Source organism: Triticum aestivum, chromosome 2A, assembly GCF_018294505.1.
Source record: "Triticum aestivum cultivar Chinese Spring chromosome 2A, IWGSC CS RefSeq v2.1, whole genome shotgun sequence".
NCBI lineage: Eukaryota > Viridiplantae > Streptophyta > Magnoliopsida > Poales > Poaceae > Triticum > Triticum aestivum.
The window spans coordinates 745256271-745279961 of record NC_057797.1 but is presented as its reverse complement, the minus strand read 5'-3'; the positions used below and the strand labels follow the sequence as shown (position 1 = coordinate 745279961).

At 41.2% G+C, this 23691-nt stretch overlaps 1 pseudogene; it reads right to left on the bottom strand.

Moving 5' to 3' along the window:
- Positions 1 to 8030: 8030 nt before the first annotated feature.
- Positions 8031 to 16926, bottom strand: LOC123191973 (uncharacterized; annotated as a pseudogene).
- Positions 16927 to 23691: the final 6765 nt, after the last annotated feature.

Below are 23691 nucleotides of genomic sequence, written 5' to 3'. Positions count from 1 at the left end.
AAATTTCACAAAACGTAAACATCGTCTGAAATTTATGAATTTTTTTGGAACAAGAATATCTTATGACATTGTGAATGAATTTTGAAAGCAAGATTTCTTTTTTGAATTTCCTGAACATTTTCTAAAAAAAAGCATTTTATGTAATTGGGAACAAATTTGAAAAGGAGAACATTTTGTTGAAACATGAACATTTTTGGGAGTTGTGATTTTTTTTGAAAAACAAGAACATTTTTTTGAAAACATGAACATATCCAAATTTGAGAAAATAGAACAATTTTTTAAAATTCCACGAACAGTTTTCAAAAACAAACATTTATTAAAAATTGTAAATAAATTGTGAAAACAAGAATATTTTTTGAAACACCAATATTTTTTAAAATTTTCAACAAATCACAAAACGAGAACATATTCTGAAATCCCAAACTAACATTTGAAATTATCAAACAAAAAAACAGGAAAAGGGAAAAAAATTATCAAAAATAAAATATTTTTGAAATTTGGAACGTGATTTTATTCTTGGAAAAATTAAATATTTTTTGAAGACTAAAATTTCTAATCTCTGAACAAATTTATAAAATTTCGAAAATTTTAAGAAACGCAAACATTTTTAAAAAGGAAAAAATTCAAAGGGAGAACATTTTTAAACTTATGACTTTTAGAATGCAAACATTTTTAACATACAAGAAAAAAATTAATAATTTATTTTTTAAAATTTCGGACAATGTTTTGAAATGCGAACATATTTTGAAATTCAATGAACAATTTTTGAATGCGCAAACACATCTTGAAAACATGTTGTTTTTTATTCATGAACATATTTGGAAAGTTAAAATCCCAAACATCTTTGAAATTTGTAAACAAAAATCCAAAGGCGAACATTTTTTGATACTCTCGAAACATTGTTTTATTTCGCGAACAGAATTTGAAAACATGAAAATCTTTTGAATTTCGGAACAAATTCAAAAAGTAGGAACATTTCTTCAAATTCGAACGTTTTTTATTCATGAACAAATTTGGAATTCTGAACTTTTTGGAACTTTCAAATATTTTGTAAACTAGCGAACAAATTTCAAAATTCCAAATGTTTTCGGTATTTGTGAACAAAATTTCAAAACGGGAACATTTTTGAAAAAAATGATCAAAACTTTAAAATTCGAACTTTTTTAAAATATCTGAAGATTTGTTGAAAACTAAAAAGAATGAAATGAAAGAAAAGAGAAGAATAATCAAAGAAAATGAAAAAAAAAGAAAAGAAAAGAAAAACTATGCCGCACCGGCCTGGCTAGGCCTAACCAAGTTGGGACTTGCGGGCCACCCTACAAAACCCATGTATACCCGCGAAGCGTTAGTGTGTGAGCACATTAACATGGGATCTCCTATACACCGCTCGCTGCGGCAAAGTGCTGGTGCTTCGCACACGAGCGACTACGCTGAGCCGGCCCATTTACAGCGGCACGTTCCCGAGATAAAAAATCGCAAAAAAAGTAACGCTATCGCTGATACTCGAACCCGGGACTTCGTAAAACTTGGCCCCGTGTTCAAACCACCGGGACTTAGAGCATTTCCAGCCGCGCCCCCACCCAGACCCCCAAGACGACTTTTTGGTCGCCGGCGCCAAAAAATCGGCCAGTCGCGCCCCCAAGGGCCCAATTTTCGCCGGTTCGGGCCGAAATTGGCGCCGGCGGACCCAACCCGAACCGGGCGTGCTGGGGGCACGGGGCGAATCGTTTTTGGCGTGAAAGAGCCGTGGGGCGGCGCCGTACCCTCCGGCAGGCTCGACTCCGAGGGGCGGCGCCGATGGTGGGGCGTGCCCGGCCGCACGCTGGAGGCCGTCCTCGAGTACATCGAGGGCGGCAACACGCCGAGGCTGGAGTACCCCGACCCCCGTCCTTCTCTCGCCGTCGGGGGAGCTCGTGGACGCTGAGCTCCGGCATCCGTATCGGTGACTCCACCTCCGCCTCTGGCCGCCTCATCGTCGTCGCGTCCAAGCCAGAGCCCGGCCTACCCCCGGAGTACGAGGAGATAGCCCGGCGCGGCTTCTCCGACGAAGATGCCCTACGGTGGGCGCGCGACGACTACCTCCGCGATGAGATGGTCCGGCAGCGCCGGGCCCTGGAGGAGATAGCCGCCCGCAAACGTGGGCGCGAGGACGAGCACGACATCGTGGTCCTCGACAGCAATGACAACGAGGACACCCCCGGACCGTCCAACCCGCCGCGCCAACCGGGGGAAGGTTGCAGTAAGGACGGCGCCCGCGGCGGAGGCGACGACGACGACGACTACACGCGGTTATACCGCCTCCTCGACATTTAGAACTACAAGGGCGGCGGGCGGCAAGGAGCGGCGAGGGAGACGGCGAGGAGCAAACTAGTAGCGTTTTTTTTTCTTTTTTGTAAAATACTTTAAATATGAACGAACTCACCGAAGTTTGGTTTAATTTGCGCCATATTTGTGAGTTTTCAAAAAAAACGTGGGCGCCGCAACTGGGGGGCATCACGCCCCAGCACACGGTTTAGCGCCGGTGCGCCCCCCAGGGGTGATTTTAGGTGCCTCCTCGGGGCCAACGGCTGAAGATGCTCTTAGACACGCCCATGATCAATTCGCAGCTCGACAGTTAAAGACACATACGACAGTGACAAAACTTAAACATTAATTCGCAAAAAATCCCAAAAACTACAGTCCATGTATTGGGTCGAACCGAGGATCTTCTATAACTGAATTTTTCGAAATTACAAATATTTTCTTTAAAATAAAAACATTTTCTAAATTTTCGAACAAATTTTGTAAAACATAAACATTTTGATGATGTGAACAAATTTTGAAAGGATGAACATTTCTTGAATTTGTGAACAAAAAATAAAAATATTTATGTTTTTTCAACCTTCCAGAATTTTTTTAATTTGTGAACAAAATTTGAAAACATGAACTATTATTGAGTTTTTGAGAAAATTTGGAAAGCTGGAACATTTTTTGGAATTTCAGAATTTATAAACAAAACTTGAAATTTTGAGCAACATTGAATTTTAAAAAAAATGCAAACTGTTTTTGAATTTATGAAGTAATTTTCATAACATGAACATTTTTTCAGTTGGACAAAATTATAAAATGAGTACAATTTTTAAATGACGAACATTTTTTTGAATTTATAAACAAAACTAGAAATTTTGAGCAACATTGAATTTGTCAAAAAAATACAAACAGGTTTTGAATTTATAGAGAAATCTTCAACACACGAACATTTTTTGAATTTGTGAAATTTTTTTGAAAAAGGGAGAAATTTTAAATGACGAAAATATTTTGAACAAAATTTTCCTAGGTGAATAATTTTTTAATAACTATACTAAAATTTGAATATAAGAACATTTTATGAACAACTTTTTAAAAGATTTCCATTTTCTGAGAAACTGAACATTTTCTAAGAGCACTAACATTTTTTAAATATTCAAAAAAAATTCAAACATGAACTTTTTGAAAGGAAAAAATGAATAAAAAACAGAAAGGGAAGAAGAAAAGAAAAACAAGAAACAAATTTAACAGAAAAATAAAAATAGGAAAAAAATCATCAAAACCAAAAACAAACAATAAAGCCGCTAAAAGAAAAAAAAAGGCGGTTGTGGGAACCTTCTAGAAGGTTCTCCAAACCGGCAAAAACTGGCTCGGAACCTGTAGAAGGTTCCCAAAACCGGGAACGGTTAAACGGGCCGGCCAAAGCGGAGCAATCGCTCGAGCTCCTGTGTGCGAAGTAGCCACATCTTAACGCAGAATGTGTCAAATAGGAATTTTCCCTTTTTTTTAGCGGTACCAGCAATCCACTCGTGAGAGGGAGAGGGGGGATGGGGCTATTAGGCTGCGGCCAACGAAAGAAAACAGCGAGCGCCAGGGACCCCTATCGGTGCCTGAAGCGCCAAATAGGAGGCCCCCTCTATATGACGCTCGATGCATCAAGAAGACGCCCTTTCGCACAGAGGTGGCACCAAGTAGGCTGGGCCATCAACACGACACTGTAGCATGTTGCTTCACTGATGCAAACCACCACTGTAGCTTGCAACTATACGATTCTAAAAAAAGCTAGCAACTATACTATAGCGACCACTTTTTCTATTTTTTTAGTTTTTATATTAAAACGTGAACATTTTTACAATTCTGAAATTTCTAATTCTCTATGCTATCTGTGGGATCAATACTCTTACTTCGAAAAGATTATAATTAAACCTTGTGCACTTGTAAACTATCAGACAACTCCAACGCTGTTCACAAAACGGACGACAAAAAATGTGTGCGGACACGTGCCACGTGCTCGCGGACAGCAGGCGGACCACCAGTCATCCAACCAAAGACACCAAATGCCCGCCCGCTCAGTTTTTTTTGCATTGCCTGGAGTGCTGAAAATAATCAAAGATAAATATCACAATTCTTCGATAATTGAAAGATAAATATTCCAATGCAACAATAATTCAAATGTAAATATTACAACCCGAACTCTAAGTTTTAAAATAAAATAGTTTAAATCAGAATTCAAGATGTTCTTATCCGTCTACGGGGCCGCGGGATGTCCGCTGCATGTCCGGAGCGCGGCCATGGCTGGTGGATGGACGCCACGCACATGTCCTGTAGGTGAGGTTGAAGGAGACAGCCAGACAGGAGGTGGGCTGGGCCGTTTACTGCAACACTGGACTTAAAGTGCATAGTGCGTATTAGTTTTAGCCATTTTCTTTTTCTGTTTTCATTTTCTTTTCTGTTGTCTATTTAGTTAACTGTCTAAACGATTTTTGCTAAACTTGAAATTCCATACTTAAATACTCCCTCCGCCCCAAAATAAGTGACTCAACTTTATACTAGGTTTAGTACAAAGTTAGTACAAAGTTGGGTCACTTATTTTGAGACGGAGGGAGTACTAGACAAGGTACCAAGACCACATACAAGCTTCAGAAATATTTGGAAAAGCCTAAACATTTGTTTCTTTTGAAATAGCCCAATTAGTTGTTGTTGGACCACTTAAGTATTGCTAGGGTCAAACTAAAAATCCAATTTTGAGTTTATTTCTTCAAGACAAATACTAGGGGATTATTTTAAATAATATGAACACTTTTTTATTTATTTTTGAAGAAGTTTTATTTTTCCTTGCTATTTGAATTTTGAATTGGAATGGGTTTTGGATCTTAATGACTATTAGTATGTTAATGATGATGACTAGGCATAATTAGAGGAAGTTGACTGTAGCTTCTTTACTGGGTGTTACACATTGTTAAAATAAATCTACTGATATTTGTATACAATAGATTCTGGCATCCAGAGAACGTAAGTTGGCATCCTCAAAATGACATCCTTTTTAGGACTAAGTAGATAGCTCCATTCCTAACTTGGCTAACCAAACAGGGCGACGTTAATGAAAAGCCTCATAATCTCCGTAGCTATATCGTATAGTACTAAAAAGATTTTGCGTTTGCTTTGGACCAGAGAGTAAATTGAACTCTGTAATCAACATATGGAGCGATAAGAAACAAACCCAAGGTGCTAATCAAGGTGATCATTTAGTTTCTAGTAAGTAAATACATGATGGTGATAGTTCCGCATCAACCAAAAAAGTTAAGATATCATTTTTCTAGAGATTCAAATCGGAGAATTACAACAATGATGATTTTCTTGAAGGGAGAAATATGTTAAGTAAATAGACTATATGTCATTCTCTGACCAATCCATTACAAAATACATTCTTTTCTGTAGAAAGACCAAAGTGAAAAATAGTTAGATTTGGCTCTACTCAGGAATCTATGATGATTGGCATTGGTCATCAACTGCATGCGAGGAGAGATACCGGTGGTAACAATCAGGCCAAGTGTCATAGAGAGCACATGGAGGGATTCCTTCCCAGGTTGGATGGAAGGAAACAGGTAAATGCTAAACCCAAATCTGAGGTTGTTCCTTAGTTCACATTACAATGATGGTTATCACCGGTCCTTTAGAAGCAAGATGGGAGAAAAAAGTAACTAAGGAAAAGGGAATACTTGGACGACGTGCACAGCCAAAAGAATAGCAGGAGATGGCTGTCATGCAGTTCAAGCAGAGGAAGAGGAAATCCTCGCGTCGGCTTAGCGATGACCTAGCCGAGGGGGCAGTTCCCCTTGGCAACAATGCGAGATGGAGACTAGAGAGGGTGAGGCGACGATGGCCGCAACAAGCGCAAGGTCGACGTGGCAGCCGCAGGTTCGAATCGCCGGTGGATTGGGCGAGCTTGATGTGTCGGCGGGTTGGGCAAGCTAGAGGCCGATAACACTGGCGCATGGCCCCACGATGATGAAGAAGTCGTGTCGCCATGACATGAGTTCTCCTCCGATGCGTGGTGGGGAGATGGGGGTCTATGATGGGAAGGGAGATTGGGGACTGGCGGTTAGAGCTTAGGCAAGACAAATAATGGTGGCAAGGTCAGGAGGACGAATTTGGGGATGTGAGGCCAGACGGGATTTGCCGGACACGACGGAGCGGTGACCCCACCGGGATCTGGGAGACGACTAGGAAGCAACTTTTTTGTAGTCTCATACGATGGTGGATGGTTGCACGGGACGGGAGTGTACAGTAGCCTTCGCAAAGGCACCATCGAGGGCGGTGGCTAGATATGAGGGAGACAACGGTGGGATGGTTGCGCGGGACGGGAGAGTATAGGAGCCTTCGCAAATGCACCATCAAGGGTGGCATCCACACATGAGGGAGACAGTGGTCGGGAAAAGACGAATAGACCAGAAGAAAATCGTAGTCACCGATTGCTAAACCAGACTGAACCACAAAAAACCGACGACACATGTCGCGCAGAGAAGAGCTATCTCCCAGCACTGGGATTGCACGGAGGAGCTCTTGCTTGTTTAATTCTTTTATGTATGCAGTTTCATTTTGTACTTCCTCCCTATTATTGTAGATTTATGAGAAGGGATGAAAAATAATAATACTATTGTGTGCATTGTCCACTACCTGAACACATGTTTAATTCTCGAAGTCTATTTTTTCAAAAAGGAAATAACCAGATGTGAGGCAGAAGTTAGAAGAAAAGTTAATAGTTCCTGAAGAATTATTCAAAGCGGTGACCACCTGAATAAACACGTGTTGTTCCAATGTAAATCACTCGGGAGAAAACAAATGAAAAACAGAAAAAAGAGGAAGCTAATTTGAGTCTAATTTTTTTTGTACCGAGCTTCTCTGATGTCATCTCACCGTAAACACTTGCACAAAGCTTGTAGAACGGTCTCTTATCTTTGATGTGTAAAAATCCCAATTTTTTAAAAAATGTTTGATTTTCGAAAATACTCTTCATACTGTCCCCAAATCTCCTAGCATAAGCAGCTAGTTCATGGGCCATTCTGTTACACACCCTCTTGACTGCAGTGATGGAACCTCCCTAAAACTCTCCATTAGAACTAGCCTTTTAATAGACACTTAGCATCCGATTTTAAAAAAAATCTATTTATGTCAAGGGAACAATTATAATAAAGAGAGCAGCCAATGTGGGGGAAAAACCACTCACAACTGGCAACACCACCTAAGAAACTCCAACTGCGGATTTTATATTCGAAGCCAAGCTTATTGGGCAACCGGCTGGCATCCTGCGAAAGCTCTCTGGCAGTCGACAAGGAGGGAGGCGTTTGACAAGCTTTTTAGTAGAACAAGCCCGCCAGGACAGGGAGGAGACCTAGAGGACTTGTTCCATCGCCATATCTAGTATCTACCATACCGTAGTAGTTCACTATGACATACTTCAACTATTCAGAAGAAAACTTCCTATGGCTTATCCAGAAAAATACATAATAACATCATTGAGCACCAAATCCTAAGATACATGCAGCAATGCCAGTTGGTACATAGTAATACATCGTTGTACACATCAAGAATTCTGTTCTGCAGATATTGGGAGTAACTGGTCCAAAAGGAAAAGGAAACAAGAATCCATGTCTTGGTGTCTGGCTTGTACTTCTGAATACACCAATCTCAGATAAATCATTCACAATGTTGTTTGGGACAAGGCTACGCTTTCATCAATGACTTTAGGTGCGAGACCTGCTACCTGAGCCATTGTCGTATCTAGAGTAATATGTGGAGCTAGAGCGAGAGAAACCTTTCGATCTTTCAAAACCATAAATATCGTTCCCGGACCTTGGGTGCGACATGGGAGGCCACACATGACCAGGAGCAGAACCGCTAGGTGGCCTCCAGTGTAGTGAACCTGCAATAACATAGTCAGTCTCACGCCATTCGCTAAACATCCAATGATGCTAGTCAGGAGAAATACCATTGTTGTTTCCATGACCAGTTGAGGGCCTCAAATATCCTGGTGCAAAATTGGGAGGACGATGGGAAATGAAACCTTGGTCTCTTGCGCAAGGAGCATGCGAGTGGAAGGCGCCTTGACATTCTGGGGCATGAGGAGGATGTCGAGGATGTAACCCTTGACTTGGTACTCCATGAGGAGGATCCCAAGCATGAAAGTCATGACTTAGTAGTCCAGGAGGAGGATATGGATGATATGCGCCTTGCTCTGCTAGTACCAGAGGAGGACGCCGAAAATATATGCCATCATCTACTGAACATGAAGATGGTGAACAGGGTATGATCATTGATCTGAAAGAAGAGAAGGATGATGGGCACGATCAACAACTACCAGAGGAGGACAGTGAGAGAACAAGACTTCCATGTATGTGGCCTAATAGATAATACAAGCTTACCATATATCACTTGTGTTGTGCTTCCACATGAGTAATCCCAATTTCTTGTATTTTGTCAATGCTTATCTCTCCCTTGCTTGTGTTTACCGGTGATCTTCGGTCCCATACAACAAAACCGATGAATGAGTCTTGGTTTGTATGGACTGCTGACGCGCCTTTCTAGAAACCATATTTTTGAAGGGCTGTTATTATCTCCTTTTGTCTGGGACATACATAAATACATGTATCATCTTCTATTGTTGCTAAACCAATTATTTTGTTCACTTTTAATATCTTTGCAACCTGCATCAGTGTCATAAATACCTTAAACATAATATTCTGAATGTCCATACCTTACAAAGAATGGAAATGGAAAATCAAGTGTCAACGTTACCTCCTTCATTCCCTTTAAGCCATCTTTCGAAGACTCAGCATTCAAGCACAGGGAAATTACCTAATAGAATATTGATTGCAAGTAAATATTAGTTCAGGTTTATTTCTGTGATGTTTCATCAACTAGTAAAACTTATGATGAAAGAAAACTGACGCTACAAAACACATACTCCCTCCGTTCCAAAATATAAAGTCTTCGAGATTCCAATATGGACTACATACAGAGCAAACTGAGCGAATCTGCACTCTAAAATACACTATATACATCTGTATGTAGTCCATATTAAAATCTCTAAATAGTCTTATATGTAGGAATGGAGAGAGAGTAGTTATCTAGGTATGTCACATACAATTTCAAACTCATTTCAGCACAACAGTAAATAATCCTATAGGGGGAGAATGTCAAATCATAACAACAAGGATGAATCATCTATAATGTAAGAAAATAATCTTACCATTATCGACCGGTTTTGAGAGTGACGAAGATCCTTGAGGAATTTTTAAAAATCCCCCCATTTCACTGTTCTTTCGATTCCTATGGTTTTCGGCCAGACAATATCTTGAATTTTACCTCACTTCAAAAATAACACATGGATATCTTATAATAAGAAACAACATGGTTTGAACATCCACCATTCACAACAACTAAATATTTGTTTCTCAATCTAGGAAACAAGTATATTCCTACTGTATGATTATGGTGGAAACAAATAAATACACTGTGCACATCAGATTATCATAATCTGATCAATTGAAGACATGTGTTGTCGTATAAAGACAAATTATATTAATTCTAACTTATAGAAAGCAATTAAAGCGCCATATATATCAATTTTGTTATTCTTCAAACCTTCACTATGAAAATGGTACAAATGTTATCTATGTAGGCAAATATATTGATAGCAAGGTAAATGTCTTGCCAAATGAGGTCTTGCATGTAGACCTAAGTCATGTGGTGTAGAGGTACTTCATCTGAGAGTAGACATATTCTTCAACAAGCAGAACATCCCTTGGATGAACTTCATCTAGCAAGCTCATTACTCTGACATGTCTTCCCCCACAACACTTTGGCAGATGCTTCTCCTTTTGGTGGAGAGATTATATGTCTCCATGGGACCAATTTCAGTCTTTGGCTAAATGTGATGTTGGGAGATGTGATACTGTTAGGTTCACCATTCAGAAGGCCTTAACCTATGAATCTATATGTGACATGTTTCACCCTCCCCTGTCTTCTATGCCATCCTCCCAATGCAACAACCTTGTAATTATTCATGATCAATTGACCTACTTTTATGATGATGGTTCCTAGAAACTCACTGCAGGCAAGGGTCTTTCCAGCAACAACTTTGTTGCCGGAAAAAAAGACCCTTGCCCACAAAACTATCCAGCAACAAAGTTACAGGACTACAACCAATCATGATCCTTATCCCACCCCTATGTCCTGGATATGGAAGCCATATTGTGAATATAAACATAGGCTGTTTTCTGACTCCTACTTGACAGGCTCTATAATAGAGATCTTCTGGGGAAGGACCGAACACTTATTTTTTGGATGTGATTTGGCCAAAAAAATGGTGGATGTTGAACCAGGAGTGGAATTTGGACATGCAACTCACGGATATGTTAGAAGAAGTAAACACAGGAACCAAGACAAATGCTTCTTTGAGATGGTTATTCTTGTATGCTGGAGCTAATGGAATCACAGTAACATTATCATATTTGATGGTGACATACCTAACATTCATGAATGTTTTAGGATGTTCAAAGAATACTTTGCTAACGATACGTAGAGAGCAAAACCCAGCCTCAAAGAGGGAATGCAATTGTACTTAGATACTTTGTAAGGTAGCTCTGGCTGCCCACCCTCCATTGTGCATTTTCCATCAAACAATTTCTAGAAGCGCGGTAGTGTCTTCCCTACTATTTTCCACTTAAAAATGGTACAAGGAATAATTGAGCAGGAAAAAGAAATGAACAGAAGTCCACATATACATACAGAAATATACATTATCTGATGACCAGTATCAAAAATCTTTAAATCCCGAAATGTTTATATGCAAACTCGTGTTACATATAAAAAATAGAATCATATGTAGTGGAGATGTTGCAACAAGGAAATGTTTCAACCCTGAAATAATTAACATGTTACAACTAACCTTCTGTAATTCATACAATAATATGACGAAAGGCTCGTTTTGTTGGAGTTTGACCTCATTGGCCTCTCGCTATCGAATTCTTTTTTGACATTATGCCCCATTAGTACCAATAGAAAATGTATGTTTTGTCCCTGTACTATTATGAAAGTGATGCCTAAAGGACCAAAACCATCTCACGTCCTACAGTTGAAGGCTTCAACACCTATTATGTAAGGAAATGGAGATTTGATTGGATTGAGTAGTAAAATAGTTACATAACTTAGAAGCACGGTGCAAACTTCTACCAATCAACATCCTGGTCAAAGTTTGACAGTTGAGGTGGACGGGGGTCCCACTTGTCTGCCTCACATCTCCTTCCTCAAATTTCTCACTCCTTCCCCTTCTAACCAGATCCACCTGCGGCTAAGGCCAAGCTGAAGGAGGGGTGCCCTCCGGAAAGCGCCACTGCCTCGCGCTCGCCTCTCCAGGAATCTTCGCCCCGCTCCAGCCTCATCCCGTGTCTTAGTGCCCAGACCTCGACACGAGGATCAAGCCCACCACGCGCCTGCCGGCCTCCCCCGTGCTTGCAGTGTCGCCTCCCCTGTGCTCGACCTTCCTACAGTGTCGCCCTACGAGCTCCCGCCGGCACCAACTGTCGGATCCACCCCGCAAGGCGTCGTCGCGGTGACTGACCACCCGATACTTGATAGGGACGGCGGGCGGGTTGTGCCTCGACCTTGATGGAGCGGGCGCACGATGGCTCAGCCTCGCCGGAGTTGGCAGGGGTGCGGGCGTGGGGGGGGGGGGCTCGACCTCGCCATAGGGAGGAAGGGGCACAGGCACGCGGGGGCTTGGCCTCGCCGGAGCAAGCAAGGGCGCGAGCACGTGAGGGTTCAGCCTCACCGGAGAGGCAGGGGCGGGGGAGGGGGTGGGGGAGAGGCGGCTCGGCCATGCCGGAGCATGCTGGCGCGTGGGGGTTCGACGTCGCTAGAGCTAGAAGGGTCAGCCACCGCTGCTGTTCGTCCACCGCTCCTGTTGGAAGGAAGGAGGAGAGGAGATAAGAGAAGGAGAGGAGAGCTGACAGGTGGGACCCCCGTCCACCTCAGCTGGTCAAAGATCGACTAGGATTAGTCTTCACCACATCTGCAGTCCTAACCGTCAGGTTTGCTGTTAGACGCGCTCAATTTCGAATCAGTGGCGATTTGTTATCCACTTGGCGCAGAAGTGGTGGTCTTTTGTGATTTTTGACAAAAGCGGTAGTTTTGGAGTAACCTAGCCATAAATGTGGTGGTTTTGAGGATTAACTCCCTAGAGGTAGCGGTGCTGGTGCAGTGAGTACTATAGCAAGAAGCAGAGAAGAGGTGTGTTGTTGGAATCTGTTAGTGGAGAGAAGGAGCTATTTTTTCCGCTGGTTGCTGAAAGAAGGCAAAGGAGAACTTCTAGTAGGAGGTCTAGTTGGTGTTTGTTGCACTGAACCTGCTTTTTTAACTATTGTTGCTCAAGTAAAGTGCAAGAGAAGATCAAATAGAGTAGAAGAGAAGAGGCTCTTGGTGCTTTCCAGTGACATTGAACAATGGGGGAAATCAAAGAATTAAGAAGCTACATGAAAAATCCACTCATTTGTTTGAGGAAAAAAAGGCAATCTAACTTTGAGTGCAAAAGGATCAAGTAAGATGCTTAAACCCTCAGTGGAGGACTGCAGAAATTCCAAACCAAAGTGGAAAAACAACAATTCTAGGGAATCTTGTTAATCTTGCTCATATTGGCAAAGGTACCTCAAATAAAACTTCTTATTCCAACTGGATACTAGACCCGGGAGCATTAGCACATGTCACCGGAAGGTGGAGTGAGTTTGAATCATATGCTCCACACCCACCTATGCATAAAAAGATTATTCAAGCGCGCCGTTGATGGAACTTATCATCCTATCAAATGGATCGACACTGTGAAATACACTTCGTGTATCACATTGTATTTGGTCTTATGTGTTCCATCATTTCCGGTTAGTTTGGTGTTTATGAGCTCCTTGGTTGATGCCAGTTTAAACAGCCAATTTCAATGCCTATTGAAGTGGACTCATCTAAGAGTGAGCCATGTATCATAGGTGATGATTCATTGAATTTTCCTATTACCTCAAGGAAAGAACCACAAGCTAAAGCAGGAAAGCCTCCTGGAAGGTACAATTTTGAGCATGATGTTGCAAGCTATGTGGCATATGACTCACTGTCGCCAGGGTATAGAGCTTTCATTGCTTCATTACAATATGTTGTGACCCCAAGGGAATACAGGATCCAAAGTGGTATGAGGCCATGATGGAGGTAATGAAAGCTCTTCAGAAGAACAAGACACGGTATTTTGTTTCTATTCCAGCAGGAAGTTACTTGCTAGTTGGTGTATACCGTGAAGCAAACCCTGGAAGGGAAAGTAGAATGGTACAAGGTGAGCCTAGTGGCAAGGGGCTAAGGCCAAACCTATGGGATTGGCTATGATGAAACCTTTGCACCCACTGCAAAGATGACTACAATAAGAACTCTTATTTCTTGTGTTGTTAGCTTTAGCTAGCCATTGCATTAGTTGGATGTCAAGAATGCATTCTTGCATGGAGATCTCCAGGAAGAAGTTTATATGGAGATTCCACCTGGCTTTGGTAGTCCAAGCACCACAGACAAGGTGTGCCAACTGTAGAAGTCTTTGTATGGTCTCAAGCAATCACTGAGTGGTTTGATAGATTCTGACAAGCCATATGTAGCATGGGTTATAAACAGTGTCATGGGGATCATATTGTGTCCTATAGGCATTCAGAGAGTCATATTACCATCCTCACAGTTTATGTAGATGGTATTGTTATCACTGGAGATGATAATGTAGAGATAAGTCGGCTGAAGGTGATGTTGAGAAAAGAATTCGAGATTAAGGATCTAGGTCAACTCAATTATTTTTTGGGAATTGAGATTGCAAGCTTTGCTAAAGGAATAGTTCTCGCTCTAAGAAAATATCTATTGGATCTGCTCACCGAGATAAGTATGTTGGGTGCCGAGCTGCATCAACTCTGATTGAGCAAAACCATCAGCTATGTGCACATTCAGGAGATCCGGTCGAGAGAGCTACCGGCGGCTTGTCGGTCGACTCATCTATTTGTGCCACATGAGACCTGACATATCCTATGTTGTGAGTGGTGAGCCGCTACATGCATGAACCGAGAAGTGGGCATTTAGAGGCAGCACATAGAATTGCGCTATCTAAAATGGAGTCCTGGAAGAGGCCTATGGTTCAAAGGCAATGGACACTTGAATGTAGAGGGGGTAATGTGATGCTGATTGGGCTAATTTCCTTGATAATAGAATATCAACTTCTTGATATTGTGTATTTGTTGGAGGAAACCTTGTGTCATGGAGAAAGAAGTAATCCATTGTGTCTAGACCGACAACTGAAGCAGAGTACAGGGCCATGACAGTAGGCCTTAGTAAGATGTTGTGACCAAGAAATCTCCTATCAGAACTGAAAAGAAATCTCTTGTTAAGGAAAACAAAAAAAAATCTCCTGCCAGAACTGAGAAGTACTTAGAAAGGGCCCTGTGAAGGTGTGGTGCAATAATAAATTAGCTATCAACATAGCCAACAACCCAGTGCAGCATGATAGAACGAAGCATGTGGAGATTGATCGCTTCTATATTAAACATAAGTTAGGTGAGGGTATAATATATTTAATTAATTAAATTAAATAATCTAAAAGGGAGGATCCTTTATTGGTTCTCTATCCGTTCATTTTGGTATGTCGTGCAATCGCTGCATTGGGCCTTCTTCGGCCTACCCCATCCCCATTCACACCTAAGTACCTAGATTGACCCCCCAAAAGTCAGGACCTAGACTCGGAGAACTCTGCATCCATCGTCGCCTTCTACCCCCTCCCCTCTAAATATTGGCTCACAAGGGAGCAGCTCCCATGGAGGCAGAGGAGGAACTGATGGAGCCACCGGACTAGGAGGTCGATCCCACGGGATGCTTCATATGGATCACGAGAGGCCAAGGTAGCTTCATACAGAGCACGAGGCCAAGGTAACACCCGCGTACAAATCTAGCTACCTAAGAAGCTAGCTAAATCGGTAGACTGATTGAGGCGCTTGTGAGCTAAGTAGCCGAATTAGCTTTCCTTGCAGATGGATTGATGGAGGCACCTGCTTGATGACATGAGCTACTGATGCAAGCCGACGCCTTCTCCATTACACATGGCAGCCGCCACGACATCTGCAGTATCCGGATCCAATCAGATGCTCATCGCCACTGTTGTAGGGCAAGACTTCATCGAATGTGTTGCAGAAAGGTCAGTACCCAGGCACACACTATCGCGTGTGCTGCCTAGCCAGGATGCTGTCGGCAGTGCAGAGGAGGCTCTATGGAGGACAAGTCGACAATCCCATTGCGATTGGTGCATGGGTAGGAGATGAAGGAGATGAGCTCGGTTGAGGGAAAGGGAATATGATGGGAGAGCTGGGGAGCACGCAAGCCTCACCTCGTGGCAGGGGTGCACAGCGAGAGCGTCGATGATGGGCTCACACGGTTGCACATTGGGGCACCGTTGTCTTGCCCTGCTCACTCCCGGTGGCTGCGTCCAGTCAAGGAGGAGGAGGTTACTGGCCGCCATCGCACTGGTGGCACAAGCCTCTTGCCGCGGAGGTCAAGGTGGATAGAAACAACGACAAAGTTGACTGATGGAGTTCATTGATGATGTTTAAAATTCACAATCTGCTTTTGATCTGTCATCGACGATTTTAAAATTCTATTAAAACTTCACTTTCAACTCTTGGTCCACCATGCATGTTCTTGAGTAAGCATGAGGCGGTGTGTTTTACTCTGCATATATGATAGTTGATTAAGTTGTGTCTCACATTGTTTGTTCTGTCGCTAGAGGATATCAAAAGGAGGGAGGAATTGATAAAGAATGTTGAGCCACTCTTTTGTAGGTGGTGTCAATGGTGGTCAATTTATGAGTTATGAATTCTCTTTGGGAACAAAAAAACAAAGCCATTCAGATGATACATGCTCCCAGCAGTAGTGAATTAATTGTGGACCAATTGGTAGAACAGATCATTGTAAGTGGTACAACATACAAGTTCATGCTTACAATTCAAACATTTACTGAATGGATGCATGCCTCTCTGCATATATGATTAAAGGGCATATTGCTTCTTCAGTCTCATTTCAGTATATAAGACGTGCATAAATTTTAATAATACTCCTTTTTGCTCTCATTTATTTGTTGTATTTTAAGATTGAATATGTTTTTCACTCATACGTAAGACACTAATAGAAGGAAGCCACATCAATTTAGAAGCTACTATTGTGGTTAATAGTTTAATGAATTTTTTTGCTCCGTCCTCCATGATATTTAAGCTACTATTGTAACAAATTGAAAGATGTTTTAGCAAAAAAACCAATTTTTGTAAGTGCAGAACAACAATCATTCTTACATGTATAAGGTTGTCTGTTATCGATTCGAAATATGTTACTTGTCTAAAGACAGAACAATGAGACATTATACTAAATCAATGGTAAGAATGATGTAAAAAAATCATTTGAAAGCATAATCATGGTACTTATTTACCTTCTAAAGAAAGCGAGCACAAACACCGCGATTCCCTGAAGTTTGATCACACCATCCCATAGACTTGTACGGGCCGACGGAGATATGCGACCAACGACTGAGTTCATATCATCATTTGAAAAATGATTGCATTAGAAATATAATGTGTTGTTTTACATTCTTGTAAATCATGTTTAGTACCTAATAAATGTCGCACCATATTTATATTTCACTCTGTCACTAGGAATCACCTAGAGGTAATATATAGCCATATTACTGCAATCAACCTTTTGATAGGCTAAAGGTGCCTCTATCTAGTTCTGACATCTCGCATGTCTCTTTGGTGCAACCATTGTTAGATCCTATTTGGTTTCAAATTATTTGGAGGTCAACAGAGACTCAAATTTGCATAGCAATGCATGGTCTATTCACTTCATCTTAATTTTGGAACCGGTTAACTTTGATCCGACCATTGCATCATGTGGTTACCTTCAAAGTAGAGGGAAAAGGGTTTCAATTCTAAAGTTTTTAACCAGCCAATCTTGTGAGGTTAAACTTTAGAGTAATTCAGAGAATAAAAAAGAGGATTGAGTTTTATAGTCAAGATTCACCTAGATGACATTCATTGACCCTCACAACAAAGAAGTGCAAAAAAGGTTTCAATTCTAAAGTTTGTAACCAACCAATCTTGTGAGGCCAATTTTTTTAGTAATTCACGGAAGAAATACGCAAATTGAGTTTTATAATCAAGATTAACCTAGATGAAGTACCTTGGATGTGACAACAAAGAAAGTCATCATACAATAGTATTGTGGCCACTGCTAAATAAGGTCCAGAATTTTATTTAGTCTTAATGTATAGTCAAATTATTTTCAACATTGGTCGAAGCTTCCTCTTGCAAACAATGAATTTTTTTATACTTCATAAGTTTACCTACATAGTACCTTAATTGCTCATCATTCATTTTGAAAAAGCAACATGATCCCAATAATGAAATTGCATCTGTTGTTAATCCTTCTTAATCACATGCATATGCCGAAACAACATGTAGGTGCCTAGGCGGCTTTTATCTAAATGACGAGCAACTAAGGTACCATGTGTGAGCTAAGTGTATTAACATATTGGATCCCTACAAGTGATGGTTGATCTAAATGACGAGCAACTAAGGCCACTGCTAAATAAGGTCCAGAATTTTATTTAGTCTTAATGTACAATCTGGAAGGTATTGTTTTGCCAAGTTATTCAAATATGGAAAGAAATATGTATCTAAATTAGGAAAATAATCACAAATAAAAGGTTGCAATTGTAGATATAAAATGAAATCAGAAAAGAAAGACTATTTAGAAGCCATCAACAAAAATAAGATCAAAAAAATTATGGCAATTGGGGCATAGGAGTTGAAAGGGGTACCATTGCCCATGATGTCGAAGTAGAAGTTACTATACCACTAACCAATGAGAAGGAAGTGCGATGCGAACAATTGAAGTTTAGTTTAAGAGTAGGAAAAATTCGAGGCTTGTGTATTTCAATTTCCAAAATGAAGATGCATTAACCCCAAGGTTTTCGCTGGCGCATGCCGGAAGGATTGTGGGGCGGCGGTGGCCAAGGGAGAGGGTCGCGGGCCGGAAGGATTGTGGGGCGGCGGCCAAGGGAGGGTTGGAGGCCGAAGGATTGTGGGGCGGCGTGGGCCGGCAAGATTCTGGGGCCGCGGTGCCGGCCAAGGGAGAGGGTCGCGGGGGGGGGGGGGGAGATTGTTGGATGGGCGGCGGCCAAGGGAGAGGGTCGGAGGCCGGAAGGATTGTCGGGCGGTGCGGGCCGACAGGATTGTGGGGCCGATGGTGCCACCGTGAGAGGGTCGCAAGCCAGAAGGGTTGTGGGGTGGCGCGTGCCGACAGGATTCTAGGGCGGCGGCGGCAACCAAGGGAGAGGGTCGCGCGCGGGGGGGGGGGGGTGATATGTCTGCAATGTATCTACTTTTCCAAACACTTTTGCCCTTGTTTTGGACTTTAACTTGCATGATTTGAATGGAACTAACCCGGACTGACACTGTTTTTAGCAGAATTGCCATGGTGTTATTTTTGTGGATAAATAAAAGTTCTTGGAATGACCTGAAAATCAACGGAGAATATTTTTGGAATATATAAAAAATACTGGCGAAAGAATCAAGGCCAGGGGGCCCACACCTTGTCCACGAGGGTGGGGGGCGCGCCTACCCCCCTGGGCGCGCCCCCTGCCTCATGGCCCCCTGGTGGTCCACCGACCTCAAATCCAACTCTATATATTCACGTTCAGGGAGAGAAAATCAGAGAGAAGGATTCATCACATTTTATGATACGGAGCCGCCGCCAAGCCCTAATCTCTCTTGGGAGGGCTGATCTGGAGTCCGTTCGGGGCTCCAGAGAGGGGAATTCGTCGCCATCATCATCATCATCATCAACCTTCCTCCATCACCAATTTCATGATGCTCACCGCCATGCGTGAGTAATTCCATCATAGGCTTGCTGGACGGTGATGGGTTGGATGAGATTTATCATGTAATCGAGTTAGTTTTGTTAGGGTTTGATCCCTAGTATCCATTATGTTCTAAGATTGATGTTGCTATGACTTTGCTATGCTTAATGCTTGTCACTAGGGCCCGAGTGCCATGATTTCAGATCTGAACCTATTATGTTTCCATGAATATATGTGAGTTCTTGATCCTATTTTGCAAGTCAATAGTCACCTACTATGTGTTATGATCCGGTAACCCTGAAGTGACAATAATCGGGACCACTCCCCGTGATGACCGTAGTTTGAGGAGTTCATGTATTCACTAAGTGTTAATGCTTTGTTCCGGTACTCTATTAAAAGGAGGCCTTAATATCCCTTAGTTTCCAATAGGACCCCACTGCCACGGGAGGGTAGGACAAAAGATGTCATGCAAGTTCTTTTCATTAAGCACGATGACTATATTCAGAATATATGCCTACATTACATTGATGAACTAGAGCTAGTTCTGTGTCACCCTATGTTATAACTATTGCATGAGGAATCGCATCCGACATAATTATCCATCACTGATCCATTGCCTACGAGCTTTTCACATATTGATCTTTGCTTAGTTACTTTTCCGTTGCCACTGTTACAATTACTACAAAACTGCTACTGTTACTTTTGTTACCATTACCGCTACTATCATATTACTTTGCTACTAAATACTTTGCTACAGATATTAAGTCTTTCAGGTGCGATTGAATTGACAACTCAACTGTTAATACTTGAGAATATTCTTTGGCTGCCCTTGTGTCAAATCAATAAATTTGGGTTGAATACTCTACCCTTGAAAACTGTTGCGATCCCCTATACTTGTGGGTTATCAAGACTATTTTCTAGCACCGTTGCCGGGGAGCATAGCTCTATTCTTTGGGTCACTTGGGATTTATATCTGCTGATCACTATGAAGAACTTGAAAGATAAAAGAACCAAGATTTTTCCCTCAACTACGAGGGGAGGTAAGGAACTGCCATCTAGCTCTGCACTTGATTCACCTTCCGTTTTGAGCAAACTTGCGACACCTACTCCCGCTATTCATTCTGATATGTCGCATGTTATTGTTGATGCCACTTCTGCTTTGCATGATACTTATGATGAAACTACTTCTATGCTTGATAATACTATGCCACTAGGTGAATTTGTTGATGAACAACTTGCTAGGGTTAGAGAGAATGAAATTATTGAAACTGATAATATTGATGAAAGTGATGATGAAGATTCTCCCCTAGATATGAATTGCCTGTTGTTCCTAAGTGTTATGTTATGGATGAAGAAACTGCTAGAGACTTTTTAGCTTGCAATGATAGATATGATCTTAAGAAACTGTTAGCTAAGCTGAAAGAAAAATCTTTGAATGCTAGAATGAAATATGACCCTACTTTTGCTACTTCACCTATTTGTATTTCCAATAAGGATTATGATTTCTCTGTTAATCCTGAGTTAATTACTTTGGTTGAATCTGATCCTTTTTATGGCTATGAATCTAAAACTATTGTGACACATCTTACTAAATTAAATGATATAGCCACCCTGTTCACTAATGATGAGAAAACCCGCTACTATTATATCCTTAAGTTATTTCCATTCTCATTAAAGGGTGATGCTAAAACATGGTTTAATTCTCTTGATCCTAGTTGTGTGCATAGTCCCCAGGATATGATTTATTACTTCTCTGCTAAATATTTCCCCGCTCATAAGAAACAAGCTTCCTTAAGGGAAATATATAATTTTGTGCAAATTGAAGAAGAGAGTCTCCCACAAGCTTGGGGTAGGCCTCTCCAATTACTTAATGCTTTGCCTGATCATCCTCTCAAGAAAAATGAAATACTTAATATCTTTTATAATGGACTAACCGATGCCTCTAAAGACCACATGGATAGTTGTGCTGGTTGTGTTTTCAAGGAAAGAATAGTTGATCAAGCTTAATTGCTATTGAATAATATGTTGAGTAATGGAAATGATTGGACACTTCCTGAACCAACTCCTAAGCCAACTTCGAAGAAAAGGGGTATTCTATTTCTCAGTCCTGAAGATATGCAAGAGGCAAAGAAATTATGAAAGAAAAATGTATTAAAGATGATATTAAGAATTTACCACCTATTGAAGAAATACATGGTCTTGATAACCCGACACAGGTTGTGAAGGTAAATTCTCTCTATAGATTTGATGAATGTGATATTCCTCGTAATAAGTCTGCTAGCCAATGCTTGGATGAGTTTGATAATTTTATTGTAAACAAGAAAACTTCAATGCTTATGTTGGTAGACAATTGAAACGTAATTCTTATATGATTAAACACTTGAGTGATTATATGTCTAGAGTTAAAGGTGAACTTAAACTTATTAGTAAATATGCTTCTATGGTTACCACTCAAGTAGAACAAGTGCTTAAAGCTCAGAATGATTTTCTCAATGAATTAAATAATAAGAAAAATGATAATGCTGTTAGAGTTATGACTAGAGGGGGTAAAATGACTCAGGAACCTTTGTATCCTGAGGGCCACCCTAAGAGAATTGAGCAAGATTCTCAGAGAGCTAATATTGATGCACCTAGTTCTTCTAAGAAGAAGAAAAAGAAAAATGATAGGACTTTGCATGCTTCTAGTGAACCTGTTGTAGACACACCTGAGAATCCCAATGATATTTCTATTTCTGATGCTGAAACACAATCTGGTAATGAACATGAACCTAGTGATAATGTTAATGATGATGTCCATGTTGATGCTCAACCTAGAAATGACAATGATATAGAGATTGAACTTGCTGTTGATCTTGATAACCCACAATCAAAGAATCAACGTTATGATAAGGGAGACTTCGTTGCTAGGAAGCACGGTAAAGAAAGAGAACCATGGGTTCAGAAACCCATGCCTTTTCCTCCTAAACCATCCAAGAAAAAGGATGATGAGGATTTTGAGCGCTTTGCTGAAATGATTAGACCTATCTTTTTGCGTATGCGTTTGACTGATATGCTTAAAATGAATCCTTATGCTAAGTACATGAAAGATATTGTTACAAACAAAAGAAAGATACCGGAAGCTAAAATCTCCACCATGCTTGCTAATTATACTTTTAAGGGTGGAATACCAAAGAATCTTGGAGATCACGGAGTACCAACTATACCATGCTTCATTAAGAGAAACTATGTTAAAACTGCTTTATGTGATCTCGGAGCCGGTGTTAGTGTTATGCCTCTCTCTTTATACCGTAGACTTGATTTGAATAAGTTGACACCTACTGAAATATCTTTAAGAATGGCTGATAAATCAACTGCTATACCTCTCGGTATTTGTGAGGATGTGCCTGTTGTGGTTGCAAACGTTACTATTTTAACGGACTTTGTTATTCTTGATATTCCCGAGGACGGTAGTATGTCGATTATCCTTGGTAGACCCTTTTTGAATACTGCAGGGGCTGTTATTGATTGCAACAAAGGCAACACCATTTTTCATGTTAATGGTAATGAGCATACGATACACTTTCCGAGGAAACAACCTCAAGTCCATAGTATCAATTCTATTGGAAAAATTTCAACGATTATTATTGGAGGTTTTAAATTTCTTCTTCCTACTGCCAAGAAGAAATATGATAGTCTTATTGTTAGGGATGTGCATATCCCAGTTGAGGTAACCTAGTGTTATTTGAAATTTCTCCGGTTTCATGCGATTCGGAATGAGTTTGTTAACAAGACTTGATCAACCTTGTTAGTGGATTCCTTTTGATGATCATGAGATGGATGAAGTTAGAAAGCACAACTCTCTGTACCCTCCTTTTACTTTATGTTAATTAGATTAAATAAAGTAAAAATAGTATTTTCTTTCTATTTTCTGAATTATCCTTGCAATAAAAAATACCCCGAAAATAAAAGTTCTCCAAATGCCCTGAAAATTTAATATGATTTTTTCTGGAATATTTAAGAATTATTGGCACTGAGAACACACAGGGGGACTCACCATGTGCCCACAAGGGTGGAGGGCGCGCCCTACCCCCCTGGGCACGCCCCCCTGCCTCGTGGACCCTGAGGGAGTCCTGAACTAAGGGGTCCTCAGGCGTCCGACCTGTTATCCATGGGCCGGACTGATGGGCTGTGAAGACATGAAGGCCGAAGACTGTACCCGTGTCCGGATTGGACTCTCCTTGGCGACCGACTATGAAGATTCCTTCTTATGTAACTGACTCTATGTAAACCCTAGATCCCCTCGGCGTCTATATAAACCGAAGGGGTTAGTCCGGAAAGGATATACATTCATTACCATAGTCATACGGGCTAGACTTCTAGGGTTTAGCCATTACGATCTCGTGGTAGATCAACTCTTGTAACACCCATATTCATCAATATAAATCAAGAAGGACGTAGGGTATTAC